The sequence below is a fragment of the Callithrix jacchus genome, chromosome 6, assembly GCF_049354715.1.
Source record: "Callithrix jacchus isolate 240 chromosome 6, calJac240_pri, whole genome shotgun sequence".
Lineage (NCBI taxonomy): Eukaryota > Metazoa > Chordata > Mammalia > Primates > Cebidae > Callithrix > Callithrix jacchus.
The window spans coordinates 21,814,807-21,836,767 of NC_133507.1; the positions used below are offsets into that span (position 1 = coordinate 21,814,807).

Consider the following 21,961-nt stretch of genomic DNA (forward strand, 5'->3'; position numbering starts at 1 on the left):
GAATTGCCTGAACCCAGGAGGCGGAGGTTGCGGGGAGCCGAGATGGCGCCATTGCACTCCAGCCTGGGTAACAAGAGCGACACTCCGTCTCAAAAAAAAAAAAAAAAAAAAAAACAGCTGTAGGTATTTTTGTTTTATCATTCATATTTCATAGCTGATACCCAAAGCAGATAATGAGGAATATTTTATATTTCAGTTGTTTTAGGGAACACTTGACTTTGAACAGCTTGTGGAAGCCATAGCTCTTAGGAGCCTATCTCCTTAAAGCTTTAATTTAATATCTGCTACTGATATGACTGAGGAAGAAGAGACAGGAGAAGAAGAAAAAAAAAGTTTTAATCTCAAGGGCCTTAGAAAATACCGTGCTACTCAGGTACAGTTACTGCCTAGCAATGAAAGGTAAATGTCTTATAAATTTGCCTCTTTACGCAGTCCTGCCAGAAATGAAAGAGGCAATCTGTACATAGGTTGTCTCATGTCCTAGACTATAGACCGCAGAGTTTTGGCTGCTAAATTGGCGAGTTCAGTAGTCTCTGATTTCTAAATTATGCTGTGCTTGCCACAGTCATTCCTTTGCTCTCTCAAAATGATCTTAGAGAACACAGAACAGTAAAGAGGAATAAAACAAATACATGAATAATGGGAAGCTATCAATTAGCAGTCAGTACATGATCACATGGTCGTCTTTCATCTAAAAAACAATCCCAGAGAATGCAACGCTCTTTCCTTGGGCTATCAATTCTGATCACCGCCTTTTTTTTTTTTTTTTTTTTTTGACAGAGACTCCTTCTGTTGCCTAGGCTCACTGCAGCCTCCATCTCTGGGGGTTCAAGCAGTTCTCCTGCCTCAACCTCCCTAGTAGCCGGGACTACAGGTGCACACCGCCATGTCTGGCTATTTTTTTTATACAAAAGTTTATTCTTTTTTTTGTTTTGTTTTGTTTTTTATAGAGATGGGGTTTCTCCTTGTTGGCCAGGCTAGTCTCAAAATCCTGACCTCAGGTGATCCGCCCACCTCAGCCTCCCAAAGTGCTGGGATTACAGGCGTGAGCCACCGCACCCAGCCCAAAAGTTTACTCTTAAATGTACAACAGCTCTAAGACAACACTTAATTCCAGCTATAGGTGGCAAAAGACGTTATGGCACGGAATACAGATGTTTAAATAAGAATGAAATAAAGGGTCACCATCTCCTCAGGGACAAGGAACAGCTTACTTTTTGCCAGATTTCTTAGTTCCACCTGTGGCCAGGGGCCCCTTCCCTGCGGCCTTTGCTTTTAGCTCTTTGAGTTTCTTCCGCTTTTCTTTTTGTTTCTGCTTGAAAGCCTTATCTTCCTCATCCATCTCCTTGGCCTGTTTCTTGGGCTGTTTCAGGGGCTTCTTCTTGCCAGCCTCCCAGCCAGATATGGCGCCTGCCGTCCCTTTCCCAGACCCTTGTCTAATTTTTGTAGTTTTTGGTAGAGACAGAGTTTCACCATTTGGTCAGGCTGGTCTCAAACTCCTGACCTCAAGTGATCCACCTGCCTCGGCCTCCCAGAGTGTTGGGATTACAGGTGTCAGCCATCAACTCTGCCCCCTCTATATTTTTAACCCTGTTCTCTCATGGGCACATTCCAGTTGGGTCAGGGCTCTAAGTCTGTGTATCACTAGTAGTCTCCCCCAGATTTCTCCTCCTCCCCCGTATCAAATAGCCCTAAAGCCTTGCTCCAGGTTCTTTCAAGGCCCTGTGGAACTGTGGTTAGGAACTGGGACTTGGGAGTCAGAGGAAGCTAGTCCAGTTCTATCCTTTCCGAACTGTGTAACGTTGAGCAGGTTATTTCTGAGCTTCAGTTTCCTACCTTGTAAACTGCAAATATTTCTTTATTTGTTGCAAGGATTGGATGAATGCTGGACGGTATGTACTGCTTAGCAAAATGCCTGGCACAAATAGTAAATTCTCAGTAGACGGTGGTCATGATGAATCCTTCTTCCTTAACGCACCTTCCGCCTGCCCTCAGCGCCTCCTTCTCCTTTGGCCAGTTGCCTTCCAATTGGTCTCCAGCCCTCAGCCTAGTGAGCTGCTTGCCGTTCCTTGAATCAGTCTTCCCTTTAAACGTGCTCTTTGTTCTTCTATCTGCTTAGTAAAGTCTACTCATTCATCAAAACTCCACTCAAGCCTTATTATCCTGATGATGAAAGTGTAAACTGACATAACTTCTTTGAAGAAGTTTTTTTCTTTTTTTTGAGACGGAGTCTTGCTCTGTAGCCAGGCTGGAGTGCAGGGAGAGGCGCGATCTTGGCTCACAGCAACCTCCAGCTTCCAGGTTCAAGCGATTCTCCTGCCTCAGACTCCCGAGTAGCTGGGATTACAGGCACATGCCATCATGCCCGGCTAATTTTTTATATTTTAGTAGAGACAGGGTTTCACCATGTTGACCGGGATGGTCTCGATCTCCTGACCTCGTGATCCTCCTGCTTCTGCCTCCCAAAATGCTGGGATTAGAGGCGTGAGCCACCGCGCCTGACCTATTTTTTTTTTTTTTTCATTTAACAATATTTTTTAGAAATCAGTGGATATAGATAGGCTGGGCGCAGTGGCTCACGCCTGTAATCCCAGCACTTTGGGAGGTGAGTGGATCACCTGCCATTGGGAGGTTGAGACCAGCTTGACCAACATGGAGAAACCCCGTCTCTACTAAAAATACAAAATAAGCTGGGTGTGGTGGCACATGTTGGTAATTCTAGCTACTCGGAGGCTGAGGCAGGAGAACCACTTGAACCCAGGTAGCAGAGGTTGCGGTGATAGGAGATCGCCCCATTGCACTCCAGCCTGGGCAACAAGATCGAAACTCCATCTCAAAAAATAAAAATAAAATAAATAGAAAATGCAGGGCCGGGCACAGTGGCTCACACCTGTAATCCCAGCACTTTGGGAGGCCAAGGCGGGTGGATCACGAGGTCAAGAGATCGAGACCATCCTGGTCAACATGGTGAAACCCCGTCTCTACTAAAAATATAACAGATTAGCTGGGCATGGTGGCGTGTGCCTGTAATCCCAGCTACTCAGGAGGCTGAGGCAGGAGAATTGCCTGAACCCAGGAGGCGGAGGTTGCGGTGAGCCGAGATCGCGCCATTGCACTCCAGCCTGGGTAACAAGAGCGAAACTCCGTCTCAAAAAAAAAAAAAAAAAACCGAAAATGCATTTATTTGTATAAGAAAAAAGAAAGGAGTGATATTTATAATGGGAAGATGGTGGGTGCTTCTGATGGGTAGTCAAGGGTCTGGGTGAGAAAAGATTTTCTTTTCACTCTATATTCTTTTGTATTGTTGGGAAAATGTCTAACTATATTTGCATATATATTAATTTTTTTTTTTTTTTGAGACGGAGTTTCGCTCTTGTTACCCAGGCTGGAGTGCAATGGCGCGATCTCGGCTCACCGCAACCTCCGCCTCCTGGGTTCAGGCAATTCTCCTGCCTCAGCCTCCTGAGTAGCTGGGATTACAGGCACGCGCCACCATGCCCAGCTAATTTTTTGTGTTTTTAGTAGAGACGGGGTTTCACCATGTTGACCAGGATGGTCTGCATCTCTTGACCTCGATTCACCCGCCTCGGCCTCCCAAAGTGCTGGGATAACAGGCGTGAGCCACCGCACCCGGCTGAATTTTTTAATTAAAAAAAATCTAACACCTCTTCCTTTGAGATGCCCTGGCTGGCCCTCTCTGTTCCTTCCAGGAGTTTCTCCTTCCTTCCTACTCCTATTTCACGGTGTTTACTTCTATTATATTACAGCACTTATCTTGTGTATCGAAGGTTTCCCTGGAAAGTTGAGAGTATCTAGAAGTATACTGTATTCATTTTTATGTTACTAGGATCCATTGTAAAGTGATACACATGTGCACATATACATTTTTAAAGTCAGTTTTAACTTCTTTACACATTTTTGTAAGAGTTAATGGAAAAGTCTCCCATTACTGATCTCTTTCACCACCACCCTTATCATAGGCTGCTTGTGCACAGGAGACTTTGAGCTCTTTAGATGCTTTTACAATCTCACCCCAGCCTGCATTATCAGACATCTCCAGCAAATCTTCCTGTGGCTCCTGCTACAGCTGACTTTTCACTATGTGTCCATAACATTTTTATTTGTTTATTTTTATTTTTTGAGACAGCATCTCACTCTGTCGGCCAGGCCAGAGTGCAATGGCATGATCTCAGCTCACCACAACCTCCGACTCCTGGATTCAAGCGATTCTCCTTACTCAGCCTCCTGAGTAGCTGGGATCACAGGCATGCACCACCATGTCAGGCTAATGTTTGTATTTTTAGTAGAGACAAGGTTTCAGCATGTTGGCCAGGTTGGTCTTGAATTCCTGACTTCGTGATCCACCTGCTTCGGCCTCCCATAGAGCGTGGATTACAGGCGTGAACCACTGTGCCTGGCCTGTTTTGTTTTTTAAATATCCACAATGTCCTCACCCACTTGTTGCCTTTATTCATGCTGGTCCCTCTACTGAGGTCCTTAACTCTGCCAGCTTAGACTCCTTTGAGACCAGCTCATGGAAGTCACTTCCTCTTTGAAGCTTCTCTGTCCTCCGCCCCACCTATCAATCTTAGATAAGCTTAACTTGGTTTCCACTCTCTCTCTAATGAAACTGTGTGATCACTCATCATTATGGCGATTATCATTTTACACGTTTGTCCTCCAGACAAAAATAAGGACTCTTCAGAGACAGGGATTTTTGCTTTATCTTACTCTTCCCAGAATTTATGCTTGGCACATAGCAGGCACTCAATAAATAATTATTTCATGAATGGATGGAGGAACAAGTTAATAGTAAGTGCTCATAATAGTTGGAGGCGCTGCACTTGAAGGCTCTCCTCAAGTTACTTATTAGGGGCAACACACCCGTGTGCTGTTTGTCACAGTCACATCTTGGCATGGCACCTTGAACTGGACCAGGCTTTCTGGTGGTGTTTGCCATTCTAATACAGGTGTAGAAACCTAATTACATGTGCCCTCTGTGAGCGTGCAGACCCTGAAACTAGGATTGCTAGATTTAGCAAATAAAAGCACAAGTGGCCCAGTTAAATTGGAATCACATTGATACCTTTTGAGATAAAGGAAAGAAAAAAAGGAAAAAATTGAATCACAAACAACAAACTATCTTTTTTTTTTAAGACAGGGTTTCACCATTTTGGTCAGGCTGGTCTTGAACTCCCAACCTCAGGTGATCCACCCGCCTTGGCGTCCAAAGTGCTTGGATTACAGGTGTGAGCCACCATGCCTGGCCCAAACTATCTTTTTTTTTGAGACAGAGTTTCGCTCTTGTTACCCAGGCTGGAGTGCAATGGCACAATCTCGGCTCACTGCAACCTCCGCCTCCTGAGTTCAGGTAATTCTCCTGCCTCAGCCTCCTGAGTAGCTGGGATTACAGGCACGCACCACCATGCCCAGCTAATTTTTTGTATTTTTAGTAGAGACAGAGTTTCACCATGTTGACCAGGATGGTCTCGATCTCTTGACCTCGTGATCCACCCGCCTCGGCCTCCCAAAGTGCTGGGATTACAGGCTTGAGCCACCGCGCCCGACCCCAAACTGTCTTTATTAATGTATGTCCCAAATACTACTTACACTAAAAAGTTATTCAGTTTATCTGAAATTCAAATTTGACGACGTATTTTATCTGGCAGCCTTACCTCGAAGGCCACATTTCCAAACCCTGCCTTCTTGTACTCAGATCCTGTAATTCTTAGATAATTTTATGAACTGTGCAATTTAATCATCTTATTAAATAGACAACCAGTCTTCCAACTCTGCTTGCTCTTCTACATGTATTTAAACACTTTGCTTTCTTCAAAACTCTTTTATTATATTTTAAACATCAGAGTTTAGCCACTTAACAGAATTGTATTTGAGAGGGCAAATCCTCCTGTATCTTTCCACCTGCATTCTCAGCATATTTTCTTGAAGTCTCTATTCTGCAGTATGTCTTAGTTAAAGGGAGATTCTCCCCAGGTATGGCAATGGGGCTGCTGTAGGCCATTAGAAACCCTGCAGAGCTGTCTGGGCTGTAAAATGCCACTTCCCTGCAGAGGAAATGTGGGAATGACACTACCCAACCTGGCCTCTGCACCGGCCTAGCTTGACAGCCATTATATACTGTTATACACTAGGCTTTCCCGACTTTTTGAAAAGTTAGAACCACGGGTGATCTGAAAGAAGGCATTTTCAGATTTCATTTTCTTAGCACTGGTAAATGAGCATGAAAACCAAAAATGCGGCGACCAAAGTGCAGCTGCACATACTTTAGTTTCACAGGCACAGTTCATGTGACACTGAATCGCATTCCCTTGAAGCTTCAAAGTGGATGACAGTTCTACACGACAACCTTTTCATTCCACGTAATTAATTTTCCCTGTGATAAGTCAGCATTCCTTCAACATCCAAACTTGAAAATTACCAGCTAACACTGTCCCTGGGTGTCTAAACTCATACAAAACATTTGTTTGGTACTCAAATATCACAGCTCCGCATTCTGAAAAACATGAAATGTCCGTCAGAAATTACTAAGAAGTGGTGACTAGAATTTGGAAGCATTTACAGTAGGAAAAAAGGGACGTGTTCAAAGGAGGTTGGGGTGGAGGTGCAATACTTGTGGCTGAGCATGGCTGAGAAGCATGGGGGAAAAGGCTCAATCCCAGAATGAAAAATCAATTCGCCAAGGCCATGATAAGACTGGGACATCTATCTCCTCCATATTTCATGAGAATCCATCCTGATGACCACAGTCATGCCTGCCATCAGAGCAGAGTTCAGGAGGACCAGATGGGTGCGCCTGACAGCTGTTTACAGCAAACAGACATCTACCACTGAGCAAACCATCAGAGAAGGTATCAGGTGAAGGGCTGGATCTTTCATCTTTGGAAATGGACTGAAGAGGTATTTAATGAGCTCTACTTCCGGGAGACCAAAATTTCTTTTTTATTCAGTTATTTCAAGCAGGGCTCCCAGTACATTTTGCTTGGTAGGGAGATTAATTTCAGAGCCATGGAGTCCTGTAGAATATATCCTGGATGTTTACGTTGCAAAAACCCAGGGCACTGTTATTTATTTCTTCTTTCAAAAAAGCAAGACACCAATAAACTACCGCTTAACTTGTAAATCACGAAAGTGACTAACCTGAAGGAAAGTTATGTGAGGACTAAGGAAGAGGAATTATTTATTCTACTGTAGGAACTGATCTATAAAGAGAACGATACGTTTTCTGATCATGCTTTGTTTCTCTAATCAGTTCTGTTTTCTGGTCATTCTTAGTAAGCTATAAAGTGTTCATCCATTTGTCAAAAATGAGTTTTCATTGCTTCAGGACCCATTCATTTTCTAAACCTGTTGCATAGTCAGTGTGACTTTGTGAAGTCACTTCTTTTGTTCCGTTCCCGTGTTGAGTAACTCTTTTTGCCCAACTCAGTACTTTAGGGTTTATTTTGGTTTGGTTTGGTTTTGAGGGTTTTCCTTAATTTGGTTTTGAGGAAGCCTATTCTCCGACATTATTCGCCCAGTTAGAGACTATTACCACCCTGGCAACTGTCTTCGACCTGAATTTTATTTCCTCTAGGAAGACAGGATGGAAACCCCGCTTTACGTTTTGGCTTCCCAGGAGCCGCAGCCCAGCCCGAGCAGCGCGTCAGGTTTCGGGCAGGAAACGTCAGGGCGCCTTTAAGAGGAACCTGCGGTAATTTTCCACCACCCCAACGACGCTGCGGGGCGCTGGGCGCGGCAGAGTGCGGCTGCGCGGTGGGGCGCGCGCCTCCGTTGCCAGGATACCGCCTCCTCCACCCCCGGCGCCCAGAACTCTTTTGTTTCCAAGATGGCCTCCGAATCCTGTTTTAGTGCGCCAGGAACAAAGCCAGCACCCTATTGAACTTAGCAGAAAGCAAGACTTGCAGGGCTGGCTTTCAGACTGTTCAGTGTGAATAGTTATTTACTGTTATAACCTTACAAAAATCCGTTCAGTTATGTTGTCTGGATGAGAAAAATCAAGGGCGTGCCTCCAGGTGTGTAAGGCACGGCCTTTCTGTGGCAGGGCTTTGACATTCGTTGTGGCTTTTGATAAGGATTCTGGCTTTTCTTGTTAAACTAGCTCAGGAAGAAGTCTAGGCTATGACGGTTGACTATGGAACCATATAATTACGTGTAGTTCAGTTTGGGTAATGATGTCCCCGGCCATTGTCCACTCCCTTCCCATGTGTTCATTTTTCTATTTTTCTTCTTCTTGAAATGTTAGTTTACGGCCAGGCACGGTGGCTCACGCTTGTAATCCCAGCACTTTGGGAGACCGAAGCGGGCAGATCACGAGGTCAGGAGTTCGAGACCATCCTGGCGAATACGGTGAAACGCCGTCTCTACTAAAAATACAAAAATTAGGTGGGCGTGGTGGTGGGTGTCTGTAATCCCAGCTACTGGGGAGGCTGAGGCAGGACTCGGTTGAACCCGGGAGGCGATGTGGCAGTGAGCTGAGATCGCTCCACTGAACTCCAGCCTGGGCAACAAGAGCGAGACTCCGTCTCAAAAGAAAAAAAAAAAAAAAAAAAAAGGTTAGTTTACACCCAGATTTGATCTTATAGTACCACTATATTGCAAGTTCTTTTTGGGATAGGAACTTTGTTTTTTGTTTGCTTATTACTATTATTATTATTTTTAGACAGAGTCTTCTTCTGTCACCAGGCTGGAGTGCAAGTGGCGCGATCTCGGCTCACTGCAACCTCTGCCTCCCGGGTTCAAGCGAATCTCCTGCCTCAGACTCCCGAGTAGCTGTGACTCTCTACCATGCCCGGCTAAAGGCACTTTTTTTTTTAATCCGTCTTTGTAAGCCAAAAGTGGCTCTGCCTGTAACAAACTTTCAAATAATGTTGCTAAATAATACTAGTTAACATCGAAAAGATAATGACATCTATTCTGCCAAGCACTGTCATAAGATAGCTACCTCTATTTATCCCCCGTTTTACAGATAGAGAAACTAAGGCGCTAGGAAGTTAAGTAATTCCCTGAGGTGCCACAGCCAACAGTGCAAGGTGGAATCCGAATCCACACCTGGGCAGTCTGAATAAGAGCCTGTCCGAGGCAGCCATTGTGCTCTACTGCCTCTGTAAATATAATGCCACTGGGAGTCCGTGATGTCTTCTAAATGCAGCACTTGCAGACAGGAGTGTGAAAGCCTCTTTCCCTGAAGCATACCCTCTTTTTTGTGAACTGACTTTTCACATTTGAATTAGGTATTAGTCATCTGGGCATTTAGATGCTCCCCTCTGAGCCGAAAGACCCAACCGTAGCCAACCTTGGTGGCAGGGGTTGGGGAAATATAATTTAAAATTTCCTGCCAACCTAAAAAACAACAAAAACCTACCCACGAAAGCAGAGGAGAAAACAGTTTTATGATAGAATAAGCAGTAAGCTAAAATGTGGTGTGCATCACAGGACATCAGCTAAAGAGACTGCAAAGGACAGAAAAAAATTTCACCCTTTTACATACCTAAGCAGATATACCCCATTACCAAAGATGTTGTCAAGATCGAATAGTAACAAGTCTCCAAGTAAGAGGACTTGGCAACACCATTTGTCATGCCTAGTTCATACAAAATGCACATGGTAACTGGTAGCTGATAATGTGTGTTAGCTAATTAGTTTTATTGACTGATTGAGACAGAGTCTCGCTCTGTTTCCAGGCTGGAGCGCAGTGGCGAGATCTCGGCTCACTGCAACCTCCGCCTACTGGGTTCAAGTGATTCTCCTGCCTCTGCCTCCCGAGTAGCTGGGACTATAACTACAGGTGTGTGCCACCATGCCCAGGTAATTTTTGTTATTTTTAGTAAAGAGAGGCTTTCCTCATGTTGGCCAGGATGGTCTTGATGTCTTGACCTTGTCATCCACCCGCTGCCTTGGCTTCCCAAAGTGCTGGGATTACAGGCATGAGCCACCATGCCCAGCCATTTAGTTTTATTTAAAGGAAAAATAAACTTACATTTTTTTAACAGGAATCAGGTTTGCACCTTGAAGTAAGGCACCTTCTGGAGTTAAGACTCCTGCTCGCCCACAGAAACTGGGAAGTAGGTAGGGACGCTACCTTCTGTGGTAATTACATTTCAAAGAGACAGCTCCCAGGTCATTGAGTAAGACATTTCTGGGTTGTAAAGCTTGCAAGAGGCTTATTTAGCTTTTAAAAAGATTTACATACCTCTCAAAGGGATAGAGAGAATTTTCCAAGTTTCCTCAAATAAATGCTGAAAGGAAGGGAGGAAGGGAGTCTTTTCCCTTGCTGTACTAAGGACACATTGATTTATATTTTATTTTATTATTTTTATTTTTTGAGACGGAGTTTCGCTCTTGTTACCCAGGCTGGAGTGCAATGGCACGATCTCGGCTCACCGCAACCTCCACCGCCTGGGTTCAGGCAATTCTCCTGCCTCAGCCTCCCAAGTAGCTGGGATTACAGGCACTCGCCACCATGCCCAGCTAATTTTTTGTATTTTAGTAGAAACGGGGTTTCACCATGTTGACCAGGATGGTCTCGATCTCTTGACCTCGTGATCCACCCGCCTCGGCCTCCCAAAGTGCTGGGATTACAGGCGTGAGCCACGGCGCCCGGCCTTGATTTATATTTTAGATCTGCATCTGTGTCAAGATTAAGAGACCAGCTATTCCAGTCAAAGTTTGCATTCAGAGTTTCACCTTGCTGGTCCACCCTTGCCACAGACATAATAAGGAATCAGAGAGTGGGAAGCCAGGAGAAACGTAGTGCTGATGGTTAAATCCTCCATTTTGATGGACATTTTTACTTCCTGGTTTCTTTGTAATTAAGTCTCATTTCTGGCAGATGTTGAAGTGAATTTGCATGCTGCACCAGACCACGAGAATGTGTCTAAGAGATGCAGACCAGGCAGCTGGCCTTGATGTTCTTTTGAGTCGTCTTCACTCCTCAGTGTCATCTACTCGTGGAGCTGCCTCACAGAGGACTTCTCTCCACTGACCTCCTAAACTTAAGACACCATTGCTGGGCTGGGCGCTGTGGCTCAAGCCTGTAATACCAGCAGTTTGGGAGGCCGAGGCGGGTGGATTACGAGGTCAAGAGATCGAGACCATCCTGGTCAACATGGTGAAACCCCATCTCTACTAAAAATACAAAAAATTAGCTGGGCACGGTGGCGCGTGCCTGTAATCCCAGCTACTCGGGAGGCTGAGGCAGGAGAATTGGCTGAACCCAGGAGGCGGAGGTTGTGGTGAGCTGAGATCGTGCCATTGCACTCCAGCCTGGGAAACAAGAGCGAAACTCCGTCTCAAAAAAATGAAAAGTAAAAAGACACCATTGCTACTAACATCCCACCTTAGCTTCTTTTCCGAAAGACTCTGGCTGCTTGTGGCTCCACATCTCAGCATGTGCTGATAACCAAGCCTGGACCAGTTTCCGTCACCATTTCTGCTGGCTTGGCTCAACCAGCAGGACAGTTCTGCTATCCTTTCCTTCTGGGATCCTGTCCTGACCTACCTTCCTGCTCATGCACCTGCTTCTGATTTGGTCTTCCCTGGGCTGCCAGACCACTTGGGAAGTTCTCCTATTACAGCACACAAATAGTGTGGTAGTCTTGTTTAATTCTCTAGTTCTTAACTCCTTATTTTATATTCAAGGATTGTTTCATCTTTGTGTTCCCAGCACCTCACAGCAGGATGTCTACATGAGTAGAGTAGATCTGAGATCTTTTTTCTTTTTTCTTTTCTTTGAGACCCAGTCTCGCTCTGTGGCCTAGGCTGGCGTGCAGTGGTGTGATCTCGGCTCACTGCAACCTCTGCCTCCTGGGTTCAAGCGATTCTCCTGCCTCAGCCTCCTGAGTAGTTGGGATTACAGGCACGCGCCACCACACCTGGCTAATTTTTGTATTTTTAGTAGAGACGGGGGATTTCACCATGTTGGTCAGGCTGGTCTCCAACTCCTGACTTCAGGATCCAGCCTCCCAAAGCGCTGGGATGACAGGCATGAGCCACCACGCCCTGCTGATCTGAGCTCTGAAACTGGCGACCTACAGGTTGGGTCAAGCCCATCAAACTATTTTGTTTGGCTTTCTTTTTAACATTTGTTTTGTAAAATTTGAAGTTACATTTAAAAATCTGAATTTACATACAAATCAGAGATTCAGCTTATCTTAAAGAACAAGATATGGCAACCCTAGCAGCAGGTGCCTGGGGCTACTTGAGATGGTACACTGAGCACTCCACTTTGCCATAGCCTTTGCTGTTCCCTATTGCTTCCGCATTGAGGCTAAGTATGAAGTACCATTTATATAGAGTCTGCACTAATATTTTTCTTGGAGTAGAATATTTCCAAGTACCAAAAGAGAGAAAAGAAGACAAAAGCATCTTTCAAGAATGATGAGAGGGAGCCCATTTCTTTCCTTTTTTTTAGATAGAGACCAGCCTGGCCTTCAGGGTGAAACCCCATCTTTTTTTTAATTAAAAAAAAAAAGAGTTTCATTCTTGTTGCCTAGGCTGGAGTGCAATGGAGTGATCTAGGCTCACCACAACCTCTGCCTCCCAGGTTCAAGTGATTCTTTTGCCTCAGCCTCCTGAGTAGCTGGGGTTACAGGTGCATACCACCATGCCCAGCTAATTCTGTTTTTTTTCTTCTTTTTTTTCTTTTAACTATAACTCAGAACCATCATTATATAAATAATTTTGTATTTTTAGTAGAGATGGGGTTTCCCCATGTTGGCTAGGCTGGTATCAAATTCCTGACCTCAGGTGATTCACCTGCCTCAGCCGCCCAAAGTGTTGGGGTTACAGGCATGAGCCACCGCACCCATCTGAGGGAGCCTGTTTCCTAGTAGAAATGAAGAGTTGCCTGTGTTTATTAGACACATAAAATGTGTCTGTCTCTATTTTTCTTAAATCCACCTGCTTATTAAAGTTAGCTTCCTGGCCCCTATAGATATTGGAAGTTTTTACTCTTAGAGTAAGAAACTGAGGCGGAGTGGGGTTGTAGGGGAGGAGGAAGGAAGGAAAAACAAGTTCAGCAAATGGCTAAGATTCCAAACTAGCTGGCGTGGGGGCTCATGACTATAATCCTAGCACTTTGGGATGCAGAGGTGGGCGGATCACTTGAGCCTAGGAGTTTGAGACCAGCCAGGACAAAATAGGGAGACCTTGTCTCTATAAAAAGTTTATTAGCCAGGCATGGTGGTGTGTGCCTGTAATCCCAGCTACTCAGGAGGCTGAGGTGGGAGGATTGTTTGAGCCCAGGAAGTTAAGGCTGCGGTAGACTGTGATTGTGCCACTGTATTCTAGCCTGGGTGACAGAGCAAGACCCTGTCTCAAAAACAACAACCACAAAACAAAAAACAAATACCCCAGTCTGACCAACATGGTGAAACCCCGTCTCTGCTAAAAGTGCAAAAATTAGCCTGGTGTGGTGGTGTGTGCCTGTGATCCCAGCTGCTAGGGAGGCTGAGACAGGAGAGTTGCTTGAACCCGGAAGGTGGAGGTTGCAGTGAGCTGAGGCCACACCACTGCACTCTAGCCTGGACGACAGAGTGAGACTCCATCTCAAAAATGAAACACAAAAAACAAAAAAACAAACCTTTTACTTAAACAGAATTCCCTAATTACCCACTTAAACAGACTTCCCAGCCAGGTGCGGTGGCTCATGCCTCTAATTCCAGCCCTTTGGGAGGCTGAGGCAGGTGGATCATGAGGTCAAGAGATCGTGACCATACTGGCCAACATGGTGAAACCCGTCTCAACTAAAAATACAAAAATTGGCAGGGTGTGGTGGTGCACACCTGTAGTCCCAGCTACTTGGGAAGCTGAGGAAGGAGAATCGCTTGAACCCTGGAGGTGGAGGTTGCATTGAGCTGAGATCTCACCACTGCACTCCAGCCTGGCAATGGCGAGACTCTGTCTAAAACAAACAAACAAACAAAAACCCAAATTACCACCCGCAATGCTTTCACCTTGGACATCTTTTCTCACATTTGCTGCTTTTTAGTTGAGTGTGGGAAGTGTAGGGGCAGAAAAATGTGATACCTTTCTTTACCCATAATAAAAGTCACGGCAACACTCCTATGACAAAAGACAGGTTAACAAGAGAAAAGCATAACCAATTTATCTAGCTGAAGTTTTCTGTGACTGAGGAGCCTTCAGAAATGAAGAGCCAAAGGCCCACGGAAAGCTTTCCATTTTTATGCTTAGGGTTCCTGAAGCATGGACAGGCATGTAGAAATAGCAGAGAGAGTGTGAGCTACCCAGCAAGACCTGTCTGTTCAGATTCTTCCTGGCCTCGCTCTGCACCATTCCTTCCTCCTGGATATAGGGCAGGACTCCTTGTGGAACAAGGGTCTTATGATCTACTATCAGACAAGGTAGGTCAAAGAATTTGTTTATGGCCAGCTCTTAAACAGAAAGGCAGGGGAATCCGAGAGTAGTAGTATTTCTGGCTTCTGTGACCCGCCTTTGGAAAAAAGGAATTCTAGTTTCTTTTTTTTTTTTTTTTTTTTTTTTTTTTGAGATAGAGTTTTGCTCTCGTTGCCCGGGCTGGAGTGCAATGATGTGATCTTGGCTCACCGCAACTCCCGGATTCAAGCAATGCTCCTGCCCCAGCCTCCTGAGCAGCTGGGATTACAGGCATGCACCACCACGCACGGCTAATTTTGTATTTTTAATAGAGACAGTGTTTCTCCATGTTGGTCAGGCTGGCCTTGAACTCCTGACCTCAGGTGATCTGCCCGCCTTGGCCTCCTAAAGTGCTGGGATTACAGGCCTGAGCCACCGCGCTCGGCAGGAATTCTAGTTTTTCTGGCCTGCTTCAGGGGAGAAGTGGGAGAGGAAGACAGAAGGGGAACAGAAGGTCTGAGAGAGACTTTGCTTCTGAGGCCCTTCCATCATCCTTCATTTCAAAGTACTTGGCGTCCCAAAGCACCACACTTTCAGGTATCATTTTCCAAGCCCAGCAGCACAATACTCAGTTTCTTATACCATTACCTTGGCAAAAGCCTGTCAGTTAAGCTTATAGATATGCACTTTGTCCTCAATGACACCAGAAATATAGAATACATATAAAAAAGTTCACTTCATGTGGGTAATTAGTTTTTCAGAGCATTATCCACAGCACCTTATATATGATAGACATTATCTGCTGGGTAGAACTGAGAACTGTTTTGCAAAACATAAGAACAAGAAAAAAATGGTTAGCCTTGTTGCTATCAATGCTTATATAACAAAATAAGCGTCCGAACAAATACTGTGTTTCCTTTCTAAACACCAGTGACATAAGTACTGATGCAAGTGCAAAGTAGTAAAGTGTTGAGGTTCTGTTTCACCTGAAATTTATTTATTTATTTATTTATTATTTTTGAGATAGAATCTCACTCTGCCCAGGCTAGAGGGCAATGGTGTGGCTCATTGCAATCTCCACCTCCCAGGTTCAAGCAATTCTTCTGCCTCAGCCTCATGAGTAGTTGGGATTACAGGCACACACTACAATGCCCAGCTAATTTTTTTTTTTTTTTTTTTTTTTTGCGATGGAGTCTCACTCTGTCGCCTGGCTGGAGTGCAACCGCACGACCTTGGCTGACTTCAACCTCCGACTCCCTAGTTCAAGCATTTCTTTTGCCTCAGCCTCCCAAGTAGCTGGGATTATAGGCACATGCCACCACGCTCAGCTAATATTTGCATTTTTAATAGAGATGGGGTTTCACCATGTTGGCCAGGATGGTTTCGATCTCCTGACCTTGTGATCCACCCGTCTTGGCCTCCCAAAGTGCTGGGATTACAGGCATGAGTCACTGTGCCCGGCCTAAGTTTTTGTACTTTCAGTAGAGACAGGGTTTCACCATGTTGGCCAGGCTGGTCTCGAAATCCTGATTTCAGATGATCCACCCACCTTGGCCTCCCAAAGTACTGGGATTACAGGCATGAGCCACTGTGCCTGGCCTTTACATAAAATTTATCAAGATAATAAAACCGTATTTCAGAAACTACAAACATTGGTTTTAATTTCAGATATGTGTTTAACAAAGCTTTTGTTTTCAAGGAATGATTTTTATTTATTTATTTTGGGGGAGAGGAGATAGAGTCTTATTCTGTCACCCAGGCTGGAGTGCAGTGGCACATTCTCAGCTTACTGCAACCTCCACCTGCCAGGTTCAAGCTCTTCTCCTGCCTCAGCCTCCTGAGTAGCTGGGATGACAGGGGCCTTCCACCACACCCAGCTCATTTTTGTATTTTTAGCAGAGATGGGGTTTCATCATGTTGCCCAGGCTGGTCTTGAACTTTTGACCTCAGTAATCTGCTTCCCTCAGCCTCCCAAAGTGCTGGGATTACAGGCGTGAGCCACTGTGCCAAGGAAGGAATTCTTGTATCTTAGATTGACATTGTTTGAACAAGAATCCTATCTGATTGCATAGAACGAGATTCTGAACACCTTGAGTGTTTGCTGTCTTTTAATGGCATTATTGACAGTGAACTGATGTGGAGCCAAGGCAGAGTGTTCCACTTCACTCCAGACATGCTGTGACATCACGAAATAAAACTCAAGTCGTCTGCCCCCTTCTCCTTGCCTGGGCTTTTAAAATCATTAAGTTGGGTGCAGTGGCTCACTGTAATCCCAGCATTTTGGGAGGCCAGTGCAGGAGGATTGCTTGAGGCCAGGAGTTCAAGACCAGCTTGGGCAACATAGCAAGATCCTATCTCTAAAGAATGAAATAAGATAAAATAATTAAAAATTAAAGTAATTACATTTTGTTTGGCTTGTCTATATTAATCCTTTCCAAATCTGGAACTTTTAGGGCAGTGGTAGGGGATGGGATTAGGCTGGGTAAGCCTCAGTTGATTCTGACCTACCCTGCCCTTAAGAACTACCAGTTTGTTTTCCTTTTGGTCCACTTAAATGCAACTGAAGGAAGGCAGGCATGGTGGCTCACACCTGTAATCCCAGCACTTTGGGAGGCAGAGGTGGGCAGATCACCTGAGTTCAGGAGTTCGAGACCAGCCTGGCCAACATGGTGAAACCCCATCTCTTCTAAAAATACAAAAATTAGTCAGGCGCGATGGTACACACTTGTAATACCAGCTACTCGAGAGGCTGAGGTGAGAGAATCACTTGAACACAGGAGGTGGAGGTTGCAGTGAGCTGAGATTGCGCCATTGCATTCCAGCCTGGGTGACAGAGTAGGACTCTGTCTCAAAAAAACAAAAACAAAAAAACCGAAGGGTATACAGCAAGGATTTAGTAAACTAGTAGGAAAGAGTTCTATGCAGTTGGAGAAGCAACAATCAGCTATGTAAATTGCCTTTACTTTGGTCTTGAGAAAAGCAGAAGGAACCCATCGCCCACCAACAAGGACTTAAAGTTAGTCTTGAGAGCCCTGTCTTGATGAAAACACTAAGTAAGGCCAAGGGTAAGCTGGCTGGATTGATGAGAAATGGAAATCAGGCACCTTTCCCATAGGCTAGCGCTGCCTAGAAACGCTTTCAGTCTGCTGGGAGAACCAAACCATGGTGCACGTAGTAGGATCGTGTTCATTCTGCATATCTCAAGTCACAGTCCTCCAGATATTCAACCACCGGGCTGGATTCTGTTGTTTGCACAAGGGTCATGAAATCTTTAGTAGCTAAGGTGGCTCTTTGACAAATAGATTTCTTGCATATAATGTAAAAGGGGCTCATTCAGAGAACTACACATTTACTTGTGGTTAGATATGAGAAACTGAAGCTTTGAGAATTGTCGTTTCCATAAGCATGCTGCAATAATTGTTTTCTGTCTACAAAAATAGAGAAATACTTAATCATTGCAGGTTTCTATTAGCTTCAAAAAAGGGAATACAAATATTTTGATATTTGGCTTTATTTTAAAAATACTGGCCAGCGAGGAAAGTTATTCGGTTTGCTAAATTACAGCATAGATTTGAAAGACAGGGAATTTTTTTGTTGTTGTTATTTTGATTCTTTCTGATTCAGAACCTGTATGAGTTTCCATTCAGGGGTTAGAGAGCCCCACCAAAGCCGACTCAGTCTCCTGTTATTGCAGAAATTTAAAGGTTACTTGAGCTGACTGTTAACAATAAAAGCATCTACTGCCAATTTATTAAATGCCCTATTTAATCTCCACATCCCAGGTTCATTCTCTCTCTCTTTTTTAAGGCTACGCATGGGCCTCAACATTCTGTCCTTCAATAGCAGCTGTCCTCTTCCCTATTCAAAGTCAGCATGACTTGGAATCTATTCAGGGGTGCTACTGAGTTGGATGAAGAACGTACTCTGCTGCATGCTCACCTCCCAGATTTGAGTTATAACCAAGGTAAGTACTGAATCTACACCAGACGTTTTTCCCTTTCCTTCCTGCATTTATTTCTTTTTTCTACATCTTTCTTTTTGAATGTTTTTAAAAGACTCCTAAACTTTAGGAAAGTAGAAGAGCCCAAAGAAACAAGAGTTCAAAGAAACGAGTGTTGTATACGTCCACACTTGAAGACAGGTAGTACAGTATCCGTGTGCTTCCGGGATATTGGAAGCCTTCAGACTGATATGCTTAAGCACGGCAAGAGATCCCATAGTTCAGGAGTTTCAACCAGTCCAGTTTCCTAAGGAAACTGAACATAACTGAAGACAAGAAGGGTGCCATATAGGAAAATTTCAGGTGGGTCATAATTACTAATGCACTGCTTTGGAAATACTGGTATGGAAGATTCAGCCAGACGCTCACGTGATTTGGTGGCTCTTGTCTGTAATCTTAGCACTTTGGGAGGCTGAGGTGGGTGGATCACAAGGTCAGGAGTTTAAGACCAGCCTGGCCAACATGGTGAAACCCCATCTCTGCTAAAAGTACAAAAATTAGCTGGGCGTGATGGTGCGCACCTGTAATCCCAGCTACTCAGGAGGCCGAGGGAAGGAAATGCTTGAACCTAGGAGACAGAGGTTGCAACGAACCGAGATCACACCACTGCACTGCAGCCTGGCGACAGAGCGAGACTCCGTCACAAAAAAAGGAAATACTGGTATGGAAGATTCATATATGGACTTCAGTGCATACATGTCTTATATTTAGCAATAGGAAAAGTATTAAAATTTTCATTTATACACATCATGGGTAATATACGTAAATACAAATAAAATCAGGTATCGTGTACAGTCAGACTCCAGGTTTACACAGACTAGAGGTTTAAATTAAGTTCCCTTCATTTTATAAAACCATGACACAAGCTGTAAATAAACGAGCTCTGGCTTTAGGCTTCTTTCTGTTTATAGACAGTAAATTTAAATCCTTTGTCCCTGCAGACCAACTCAAAGCAGTAACCTTGGCTACCGTTGCTGCAGAAGAAACATACCCTGCAGATTTCCAGTTCTATATTCAGTTTTAGAAAATTGGTCATGTTGAAAGGGAAAAAAAAAACATTTTACTTTGCCTCAGTTATTGACACCAAGAAGCACTCCTCAGCCTGTTCAGAGGGGAAACAATGAGTCATTCATGCTGTCAGCCCAGGTGGTGCATGAATTCCAGACACAGGCTGCCCGGTTAACCCGTGGAGGCCTCTCTCTCAACACAGCCTGCAGTGCGCCTGTCTGGGGCTCCCTGCGCCTCTGGGGGAGGCAGGGCGGCCCAGAGCAGGCCTGTGCTGGAAAGGAACACCAAGCCCTGTAACCAAGCCTGTACCTCTGCAGTGCTAGTCCCGAGGGGCCTCCGAGCCGTTTGTCACCGCGTGATTGGCTCCGGGGAGGGGTGGAGAAATGAAAACACACTGCCCAGGATATATTTAGTTGAAGTGCAGCTGGGGAAGTGCTTAAACAAGGGAGCTTTTGTCCTTATGTTGAAGTGTTTTTCTTAACTCCTCAAGGGTGAAAAACTTAAGCCTGTACTGATCCTACCCCCTCCAATTCCCAGTATATTTTCTCTTCTTGAGGAAATGTTCTTATTCTGAAACTTTAGAATTTTCTAGGGTTGGTTGTATAAGAGGAAACTTAACAATTTTGATGCAGAATTGACACAAAATTTCAAGCACAAACCTTTAGTGGGAGACACACTAATAATTTCTTAATACATTAGAAGTTTGCATTCCGGCCATTAATTTTCTGTAGGTTCAAACTGGAAATTGGGTATTTTCAAACGTCTTCACTTGAACTAATACATGTAGTTAAAAACATAATTAAGTTTTATAAGCTGACAGAGCCCTGTTTCACTCGACTTGGTTCACATTTTCCAGTAATGAAAGATTTACTTCTGCACTGATGAGCACAGCTTCTTTGCAGCAGATTACTGATGAGCCATGTAATGGCTCCTGTTCGCATCCTCCTCAGAAAATGGCTGAGAACTGCCACCTTGCTGCAAGGCTTTACAGCCAATATGGAAATAATGTCTATTATGGGCACATTATCTATTATTAAGAAGTAATGTGGCTGCGCACGGCGGCTCACACCTATAATCCCAGCACTTTGAAAGGCTGCGAGGGGCGGATCACGAGGTCAGGAGATTGAGACCATCCTGGCCAATGTGGTGAAACCCCATCTCTAGTAAAAATACGAAAATAAGCAGGGTGTGGCGGCGCGCGGCTGTAGTCCCAGCTACTTGGGAAGCTGAGGCAGGAGAATCGCTTGAATCTAGGAAGCAGAGGTTAGAGTGAACTGAGATGGCGCCACTGCACTCCAGCCTGGGCAACAGAGTGAAACTGTCTCCTAAAAAAAAAAAAGTAATGTGGCTGGGCACAGAGGCTTAAGCCTGTAATCCCAACACTTTGGGAGGCCAAGGCAGGCAAATCACCTGAGGTCAGTTAAAGACAGCCTGGCCAACATGGTGAAGCCCCATATCTACTCATAATACAAAACTTAGCCAGGCGTGGTGGCACACATCTGTAATCCCAGGTACTCTGGAGGCTGAGGCAGGAGAATCGCTTGAACTCGGGAGGCAGAGGTTTCAGTGAGCCGAGATCATGCCATTGCACTCCAGTCTGGGTGACAAGAGCAAAACTCCATCTCCAAAAAATTAAAAAAAAAAAATACATATATATATATATATATATTATTTTTTAACCTCCCAGGTTTAAGTGATTATTCTGTCTCATCCTTCCGAGTAGCTGGGATTATAGGTGCCTGCCACCGCTCCTGGCTACTTTTTTGTATTTTTAGTAGACACAAGGTTTCACCATGTTGGCCAGGCTGGTCTTGAACTCCTGACCTCATGATCCACCAGCCTCAGCCTCCCGAAGCGCTGGGATTGCAAGTGTGAGTCACCTCGCCCAGCCAATTTTTTTTTTTTTTAATTAGCCAGTGATGGTGGTGCATGCCTGTAGCTCCAGCTACTCAGGAGGCTGAGGTAGGAGGCTCTCTTGAGCCTGGGAAGTTGGGGGTCCATTGAGCCAAGATCACGCCACTGCACTCCAGCCTGAGCAACAGAATGAGACCCTGAAAAAAGAAAAGAGAAAGAGTGAGAAAGAAAGAGAGACGAGAAAGAGAGAAAGATGAGAGTGAGAGAGAAAGAAGGAAAGAAAGAAAGAGGAAGAAAGAGAGAGAAGGAAGGGAGGGAAGGAAGGAAGAATGAAAGAAAGAAGGGAAGGAATGAAGGAAGGAAAGAAAGATGTACCTTGTCCCAAATCCCAGTCAAGGGTACAGCTGTGGTGGAAAGCCAGGTCAGCAAAGCCTGGGGGAAAGGTTCCCAGGAGTCAGAGCTGTATGGTCTCTCAGCAATCACAGCTCCGCAACCCTCCAGATACACCTACACTGACACCTGTGACCACTCCTTTCACTCCAAACTCCAACATCCTTTTTTTTTTTTTTTTGAGATGGAGTCCCACTCTGTTGCCCAAGCTGGAGTGCAGTGGAACCATCTAAGCTCATTGCAACCTCTGCCTCCTGGGTCCAAGAGAGCAAACCATTCTCCTGCCTCAGCCTCCCGAGTAGCTGGGATTACAGGCTGTGCCATCACACCCTGCTAATTTTTATATTTTTAGCAGAG

General features: G+C 44.8%; 1 protein-coding gene and 1 pseudogene across 40 annotated transcripts in view; one reads left to right on the forward strand and one right to left on the reverse strand.

Moving 5' to 3' along the window:
* The window catches only part of LOC128932329 (uncharacterized), a 154,297-nt gene that overhangs the window by 73,270 nt on the left and 59,066 nt on the right, over nt 1-21,961 (forward strand). For 31 of the 40 annotated variants that reach the window (XR_013518734.1, XR_013518760.1, XR_013518752.1 and 28 more), the window contains 2 exons: nt 9,702-9,805; nt 18,160-18,316. The gene's annotated coding sequence lies outside the window, so the exon portion shown is untranslated. Of the gene's footprint in view, nt 1-7,837; nt 8,034-9,701; nt 9,826-18,159; nt 18,317-21,961 lie in introns of those variants that run through there. The other 9 variants (XR_013518726.1, XR_013518736.1, XR_013518739.1 and 6 more) reach the window with 5 other exon arrangements.
* On the reverse strand, nt 878-5,689 carry LOC108592066 (translation machinery-associated protein 7 pseudogene; annotated as a pseudogene).